We start from the raw sequence: 9,345 nt of genomic DNA, 5'->3' as shown, positions 1-9,345 counted from the left end.
ATCCAATACGTAATATAGTACATTTGTAATAATTTGGTTGTAATCCAGAGAGGTTAGAAAATGTATCTAGATCCTCTATGAGGCTGTGGAGTGATTCTTGTTGCGGATACAATGACACCTTTGTTTTTAAGCCCTGGATTTCTAATCCCCTGATATTATTGTTGGATCTGATTTTAATAGCTAACATCTCAGTGGCCACAATAAATAGATATGCCGATAGTGGACAACCTTGTTTCACTCCTCTTGACAGTTTAAAACTTTCTGAGAAATAGCCATTATTTACTATTTTACACCTAGGGTTACTATACATGATTTTGACCCATTTTATAAGAGATTCACCAAAATTGAAATGCTCCAGGCATTTATATTTAAACCCCAGTCGTACTTTATCAAATGCCTTTTCGAAGTCTGCTATGAATAGCAGGCCTGGTTTCTCAGATTTTCCATAATGTTCTATTGTTTCCAATACTTGCCTTATATTATCTCCAATATATCTTCCATGTAAAAAACCTGTCTGATTAGAATGAATAATATATGACAATACCTTTTTAATTCTATGTGCTATACATCACAACACTGAAGTGTAAGGGGCCTCCAATTTTTTAATTGCACTGGATCTTTATATTTTCCACTTGTATCCTGTTTCAGTAATAATGAGATCAGACCTTCTTCTTGAGTGTCAGATAATCTACCATTTACATAGGAGTGGTTAAAACATGCTAATAACGGTCTTCTTAGTATATCAAAAAAGGTTTGGTATACTTCGACTGGTATGCCATCCAACCCTGGAGTTTTCCCGGACTTAAAGTCTTTAATTGCATCCAGAAGTTCCTCCTCTGTAATTTCACCTTCACATGAGTCTTTCTGTTTGGCTGTTAATTTTACATTATCAATAGAAAAAATAATCTCTACTATTAGCTTCAGTTAGAGGAGATGGAGGCGACTGAAATAAATATATATGCTTAAAGTACCTTGTTTCCTCCTTCAAAATATCATTTGGTGAATCATGGGTTACTCCGTCAATTGTAACCAGTTTCATTAAATTATTTTTGGTAGCATTCCTATGTTGAAGATTAAAAAAGAATTTGGTGCATTTTCCCCCATATTCCATCCAGTTTGCTTTATTTTGATAATATATTACACTTGATCTTTCTTGAATAAGTTTCTCCATTTATTTTTGTTTTTCCTCTAATTTATTCTGAGCCTCTATGTTACAGTTTTTATAGCCATCTATCTGTTCTGTTAGACTTTCTATTTCCTTTGTTAGTATAAACTTTTTTGACCTAAATTGCTTTTGTTTTCGAGATGAGTACTGAATTGCATGGCCTCTAAAGGCACATTTAAAGGTGTCCCATACAATAAGGGGATTTGCTGTACCTATGTTATGTTGGAAAAAGTCAGTTATAAATTCCTTTGTCCTAGTTAAAAATAAATTATCATCCAATAGGCTTTGATTACATTTCCAATATCCTCGCCCACGTGGAAATTCAGTAAGAGTAATGTATATGCCAATTATATGATGGTCAGACCGCATTCTGTCCCCTATCAACACTTTTTAAACTTTTGGTCCCAACGAGAATGAGATAAGAAAGAAGTCAAGACGACTAGCTTGATTGAGTCTCCGCCATGTATATCTCACTAGATCAGGATATTTAAGCCTCCATATGTCTACTAGTTCTAATGTATCCATGACGTTCACGATTTCCTTAAAAGCATGTGGGTGATTGTTTGTGGTGTGATTTCCTTTACGGTCCATTGAGCTATTTAAAACAGTATTATAATCCCCCACCATAATAATATTGTCTTGCATTGCTTGCAGGGTTGATAATTTATTATATATATTGTCAAAGAAGTGTGGATCATCATTATTTGGTCCGTAAATGTTAATGAGCCATATCTGTTTATTGTCCAATATCATATTTAAAATAATCCATCTACCTTGCGTATCTATTTGGACAATTTGCACATTCGGATCGAAATTACTATTAATTAATATCATCACCCCTTTTGAGTTTCTTTGCCCATGGGAGAAGTATATTTCGCCCCCTATTCCTTTTTCCACGCTACTTCATCTAGAATTGTTGAATGAGTTTCCTGTAAACAATAGATATTATGTTCCTTCTCTTTGAGCCATGTAAATATTGTTATTATTTTGTTATTATCAGCTAAGTCATTACAATTATAACTGGCTATACTTATTTCACCATACACCATAATGAGATACAAGTTTCAAGTCTATTTATCATTATTTATGTTTGTAAATTTACCCCCCAAAAATACCGTAATGATTGATTGTCCATATAGCTGTACCATGATATTTGCATTGCTACTAAGTATCCCTTCAATTGTTCTCCACTAATTCCCCCGCTAAAGCCCCTCCCCATCCCAAGTTGAGCCGTCATCCCAGTGATCGGCATCCCACCCACGTCCCTCCGTATCCCTAAGGCCCCGAGAGGCCAGGACCCATCCATCGAAAACAGCACACAGTGCCAAGCACAAAACAGAAGCAGATTAACTGCTAAATGCATTTCCAATGCTGTCACCTCTATTTATAACTATTTAAAAATATATATCTAATCAAATATCTTGCATATCTTATTTTCCATCATTATCAATTAATATACGTAATAATGTCGGCAGTTCATGCCTAGGATTTTAACATATAACCCGGATTGCCATTGTATTACATTTAATTTATTGACAAGCAATTATTATCCTAGCAAATAATTACCATGGTCCATCCCATACCCCCCCACAACAGATGCCAGACAAACACACACGCACATACTCACATACTCCAACACACTCAACCCCCATCCTCCACAATCCATCATAAAATCAGATACTCAATGGTTGTTATATCCCAGAGCCCAACTCAAGAAAGGACCTGATTTACGAGTGCAAATACAGTTACAGCTGATTGAGAAAGCATGCAAGATTGAGCAGAAATTGACAACAATGTGAGATTTGATTAATCTACTTAATCTATGTCAAGTCTTAGGTGATGGAGATCAAATCCACCCTCTTCACCTGAGACACAAACCCTCACATTAGTTAGTTATCTCTGCCTCTTCTCTCTCCTGTAGACAGCATCCTCACATTAGTTAGTTCTCTCTGTCGCCCCTCTCTCCTGTAGACAGCATCCAGTGTGTCTGACCTCACATTAGTTAGTTCTCTCTGTCGCTCCTCTCTCCTGTAGACAGCATCCAGTGTGTCTGGCCTCACATGAGTTAGTTATCTCTGCTTCTCCTCTCTCCTGTAGACAGCATCCAGTGTGTCTGGCCTCTAGTGTGTCTGGCCTCACATTAGTCAGTTCTCTCTGTCTCTCCTCTCTCCTGTAGACAGCCTTCAGTGCATCTGGACTCACATTAGTTAGTTCTGTCTCAGAGTTTGCCGGATGGTAGCAGAAAGAACAGTCTATGGGTGGCTGAAAACTTTGGCAACTTCTCGGGCCTTCCTCTGACACTGCCTGACATAGAGGTCCTGGATGGCAGGGAGTTTGGCCCCAGTGATGTACTGGGCTGTCTGCACCACCCTCTGTAGAGCTTTGCAGTCAAGGGCGGTGCATTTGCCATACCAAGCAGTGATGCAGTCAGTCAAGATGCTCTCAATGGTGCAGCTGTAGAAGTTTTTGAGGATCCCAGGGCCCATGCCAAATCTTTTCAGCCTCTTGACGGGGAATAGGCACTGCCGTGCCCTCTTCACAACTCTGCGGGTGTGTTTGGACCATGTTAAGTCTTTATTGATGTGGACGCCAAGGCACTTTACGCTCTCGACCCGCTCCACTACAGCCCTGTCAATGTGGATGGGGGCGTGGTCTCCTCTCTCCTGTAGTCCACGATCAGCTCCTTGGTCTTACTGACGTTGAGGGAGAGGTTGTTGTCCTGGCACCACACTGCTAAGTCTCTGACCTCCTCCCTGTAGGCTGACTCATCGACATTGGTGATCAGGCCTACCACCGTCATATCGTGAGCAAAGTTGATGATGGTGTTAGAGTCGTGCGTGGCCATGCAGTCATGGGTGAACAGGGAATGCAGGAGGGGACTAAGCACACACCCCTGAGGGCCCCCCGTGTTGAGGATCAGCATGACGGAGGTGATGTTGCCTACCCTCACCACCTGGGGTCGGCCCGTCAGGAATCCAGAATCCAGTTGCAGAGGGAGGTGTTCAGTCCCAGTGTCCCTAGTTTGGTGATGAGCTAGGAAGGGACTATGGTGTTTAACGCTGAGCTGTAGCCTATGAACAGCATTCTCACATTCTCACATTATTTACCCTCTTGTCCTGGTGGGAGAGGGCAGTGTGAAGTGCAATTGAGATTGTGTCATCTGTGGATCTGTTGGGGAGGTATGTGAATTGGAGTGCGTCGAGGTTGTCTGGGATGATGGTGTGGATGTGTGTCATGACCAGCCTTTCAAAGCACTTCATAATTACAGATGTGAGTGCTACAGGGCGATAGTCATTTAGGCATGTTACCTTGGAGCTCTTGGGAACAGGGACAATGGTGGTCAGTTTGAAACATGTTGGGATTACAGACTGCAACAAGGAGAGATTGAACATGTCTGTGAAGAACGCACCCTGGTATTCCGCCGCCAGGCGACCTTGTGATTGTTAACCTGTTTAAACGTTTTGCTCACATCAGCCACGAACAGCAAGATCACACAGTCATCCGGAAGAATGTGTTAGTTCTCGCTCCCTCTCCTCTCTCCTGTAGACAGCATCCAGTGTTTCTGACCCCACAATAGTTAGTTCCCACTGCCTCTCCTCTCTCCTGTAGACAGCCTCCAGTGTGTCTGGCCTCACATTAGTTAGTTCCCACTGCCTCCTCTCTCCTGTAGACAGCCTCCAGTCTGTCTGGCCTCACATTAGTTAGTTCCCACTGCCTCTCCTCTCTCCTGTAGACAGCCTCCAGTGTGTCTGGCTTCACAATAATTAGTTCTCACTGCCTCTCCTCTCCCCTGTAGACAGCCTCCAGTGTGTCTGGCCTCACAATAGTTAGTTCCCACTGCCTCTCCTCCATCCTACAAACAGAGTAAATACTGTAGCTTGTTGAAGCAGTACAAGCCACAGAGAGTCAAACCTTTTACACACACACACACACACACGCACACGCACACGCACACGCACACGCACACACACACACACAAACACACACACACACACACACACACACACACACACACACACACACACACACACACACACATAGTGACTAAAAGATGAGATGCCTTTCAAGGATAATTTAGTCCTTTGGTTACAGCGGATCACAGTAGAGAAGAAGAGATCTTGTGAGGATCAGGTTAAGTGCAACATTGATCCCATTATGGTACTTATAGCCAGCTTCCTAATGCAAGCCAATCAAAAATCTATAATCTGCCGCATTCGACTTCCAAGAGCAAAGAAGTGCATTCAAGGATGCTGCGTGGGCTATGATTACAAGGTCCTACTGTATTGCATGCACTTGTAGAGTCATGGAAGATCAACCGTAATCTTCTTTAACATGTAAGTACTGACAATAAAGTGTATTTTTGGGGTGTTCTTTTATGGCCAGGAACATTCAACATATATGGTCTATGGTCATAAAGGAGATATTGCTGTATGTTGTGTCTCGTTATGGCCTTTACATGTGAAGTCAGTAACACCTTCAGGACAACTTGTTATTCATAATTAGTTGATAAGCCTCGGCTGAGTCTGATGAACTCTTGACCTTGAAAGTGAGATGAACCTTTCCGATGTCATCTGTGCTTAATTACCTGCACAGACAACTCCTCACTGATTGCTGTCACCGACTGTTTTCATAGAGCTCATTGTGTTCCTTTATCCTTCCTTATTTTCTAGATCATGTCATTGGAAATGTAAGCGTTCTATGCAATGGATAATATATTGAGACCACTGCTGTCACTTATTCATAAATGACAGTCCTTGCAATGAACTATAACGGAATAAATGTCTCAGATATAGCTAGAAAGGTTCACTACTGACTGAATAACAAAGTGAAATTGAAATCAATTCACATAGTACAATATTGTAGCAGTAGCATAGGCATATGTTGACAATAGGTAGTTCAAAGCAATGCAGTCCAGTAATGGACATTTCTACAAAACTAGCTACAGTAGAACAGAATATGTAGCCACTTTTTTGTGTAACACAATGTCAACCTTTCCCCAAATGATCAGTTTTTTACTAAATGCTATTTGTAAGGCCAAACCATACAAATATCTGCCAGCCAGTGAGGTAAGGGAAAAATAATGCTAACAGAAACTGAGGTTCAGCCATTGCCTTAGAGCTAGGAAACACTTGCAAAGCCTATTTTAGTCCTAACCACTATCTGTGACTACTCAATGTCACTTTTCATTAAGAGGATGTCAGAGTTCAACACAACCGTGGGTCTGGCAACCAGAGTCTACCACCTTTGTCACCTGAGACTGTGGGCAAGCTATCTCCTGGCTCATAGCAGTGTTATACAAGGATTTCAACTGCCACTGCACAGAACAAACCTGCTACCTGCCTGGCACCACAACAGAAAGAACAACAGCCACTGTATTCTATGGGAATTGTATTGTACGCTAATCCTGGGAAGAATCAGGACTCTGTATCCAAACTCTGGTTGGGGAGAATGTGCTCTAGTAGCACATTGTTTTTGTGATTAGAATAGAACAGCTATTAGAATAGAACAGCTTTTAGAATAGAACAGCTATACGAATAGAACAGCTATTAGAATAGAACAGCTATGAGAATAGAACAGCTATTAGAATAGAACAGCTATTAGAATAGAACAGCTATAAGAATAGAACAGCTATTAGAATAGAACAGCTATTAGAATAGAACAGCTATTAGAATAGAACAGCTATTAGAATAGAACAGCTATAAAAATAGAACAGCTATAAGAATAGAACAGCTATTAGAATAGAACAGCTATTAGAATAGAACAGCTATTAGAATAGAAAGGAGGAAAAGAAAAAAGGAGTTCTGTTTTTCTTTTTTGAACATACTGTATCTGCCATCTGGTGAGGGTAGTTGACAATAAAAATGTGGAGCTAGCGCCTGATAGCCTCATCCCTTGATTGGCTGGGTATGTCAGCTACATGTGTCAGGAAACGCCATCTCTTTCAGGAATTGGCTGACAGCCAAGAGAGGGCAGTGGACTGAAATTAAACTGTTGAATTGGCCAATGAGCAGCCGTACAAAAAGGGGGGGAAATCAAGATGTGCCTAAGGGCTAAGACTCAGTTAATCATTTTGTGGTATTTTTGTATAACCTTTTGAAAGTAGCTGGCTGTAAAAAAGTTAGAGTAATTAATGATTGCCTTTACTACTATAGCAAGTACCCATTCAAATACAAAATACATTAAATACTGATTAAAACCTTGGTCAAAACATATCATAAACATTAATTCACTGCTGAGAAATATATCTCTCCGGTCCTCCTAAAATTAATTGAAAAATAGTCAAAGTAGTGTTGGATATCTGCCCTGCTATCCTCCCTTGACAAACACAATTAGACTGTATCTGTTGCCGGAAATAAATTGTTTTCCGCAGGGGTCAGTGGTGATACCCAGGTCTCCTGTGAGAAAGGGGAATGATAATAACACAATGAAGTTGTGAGAATGCTTCCTGAGATTAACGATGACTGGAGGTGTGCTGCTGTGAGGACAAATGAGCTGCTCATTCCTAGGCCTCTGTAAGTTAACCGTACGATGGCAGGCTAATGGGATAGACAGGGATACACTGCACAGAGGGGATTACCAATCTACATATGACAAGATGCTTCTTCTGTTGTGTACCTATATTAAGCCTTTGTTCTGCTCCATTATGTGGTTCTATATGGCTCAGTTAGAAGAGCATGGGGCTGTGTGTGGTTCTATATGGCTCAGTTAGAAGAGCATGGGGCTGTGTGTGGTTCTATATGGCTCAGTTAGAAGAGCATGGGGCTGTGTGTGGTTCTATATGGCTCAGTTAGAAGAGCATGGGGCTGTGTGTGGTTCTATATAGCTCAGTTAGAAGAGCATGGGGCTGTGTGTGGTTCTATATGGCTCAGTTAGAAGAGCATGGGGCTGTGTGTGGTTCTATATAGCTCAGTTAGAAGAGCATGGGGCTGTGTGTGGTTCTATATGGCTCAGTTAGAAGAGCATGGGGCTGTGTGTGGTTCTATATAGCTCAGTTAGAAGAGCATGGGGCTGTGTGTGGTTCTATATGGCTCAGTTAGAAGAGCATGGGGCTGTGTGTGGTTCTATATGGCTCAGTTAGAAGAGCATGGGGCTGTGTGTGGTTCTATATGGCTCAGTTAGAAGAGCATGAGGCTGTGTGTGGTTCTATATGGCTCAGTTAGAAGAGCATGGGGCTGTGTGTGGTTCTATATGGCTCAGTTAGAAGAGCATGGGGCTGTGTGTGGTTCTATATAGCTCAGTTAGAAGAGCATGGGGCTGTGTGTGGTTCTATATGGCTCAGTTAGAAGAGCATGGGGCTGTGTGTGGTTCTATACAGCTCAGTTAGAAGAGCATGGGGCTGTGTGTGGTTCTATATGGCTCAGTTAGAAGAGCATGGGGCTGTGTGTGGTTCTATGTGGCTCAGTTAGAAGAGCATGGGGCTGTGTGTGGTTCTATATGGCTCAGTTAGAAGAGCATGGGGCTGTGTGTGGTTCTATATAGCTCAGTTAGAAGAGCATGGGGCTGTGTGTGGTTCTATATGGCTCAGTTAGAAGAGCATGGGGCTGTGTGTGGTTCTATATGGCTCAGTTAGAAGAGCATGGGGCTGTGTGTGGTTCTATATGGCTCAGTTAGAAGAGCATGGGGCTGTGTGTGGTTCTATATGGCTCAGTTAGAAGAGCATGGGGCTGTGTGTGGTTCTATATAGCTCAGTTAGAAGAGCATGGGGCTGTGTGTGGTTCTATATGGCTCAGTTAGTAAAGCATGGGGCTGTGTGTGGTTCTATGTGGCTCAGTTGATAGATCATGGTGCTTGGAATTCCATGATGTGTCATGCATGACTGTAAGTCGCTTTGGATAAAAGCGTCTGCTAAATGGCATATGTTGTGCTCAGCTTTTGTGTGTTTTCACCACAGTGTACGTTGTCTGATTGTACCTGCCTATATCCAGCTGGTCGGTGCCTGGCCCGGCCTGGTGTCAGCCAGCTGTATGATTGGCTCTCAAAGCTATATTGCGCCGAGCCCAGGGAGAGGATGTTGATGCTGAGACATCCTGCCAAGATGACACTGAGCAGGATATTTCTCTCAAAGCTTATTCCCATGCGAAATGGTCTGGACTATGAGGACAGATATCCACACACAATGAAAAGGGTTTTATTTTCAAGGGGAAATCAAATTGCTCTACAGAATAGGCCACTTGCAGTGG

Source organism: Coregonus lavaretus (genome assembly GCF_964263955.1).
Source record: "Coregonus lavaretus genome assembly, chromosome: 29".
NCBI classification, from domain to species: Eukaryota; Metazoa; Chordata; class Actinopteri; order Salmoniformes; family Salmonidae; genus Coregonus; species Coregonus lavaretus.
This window is presented reverse-complemented; position numbering follows the sequence as displayed.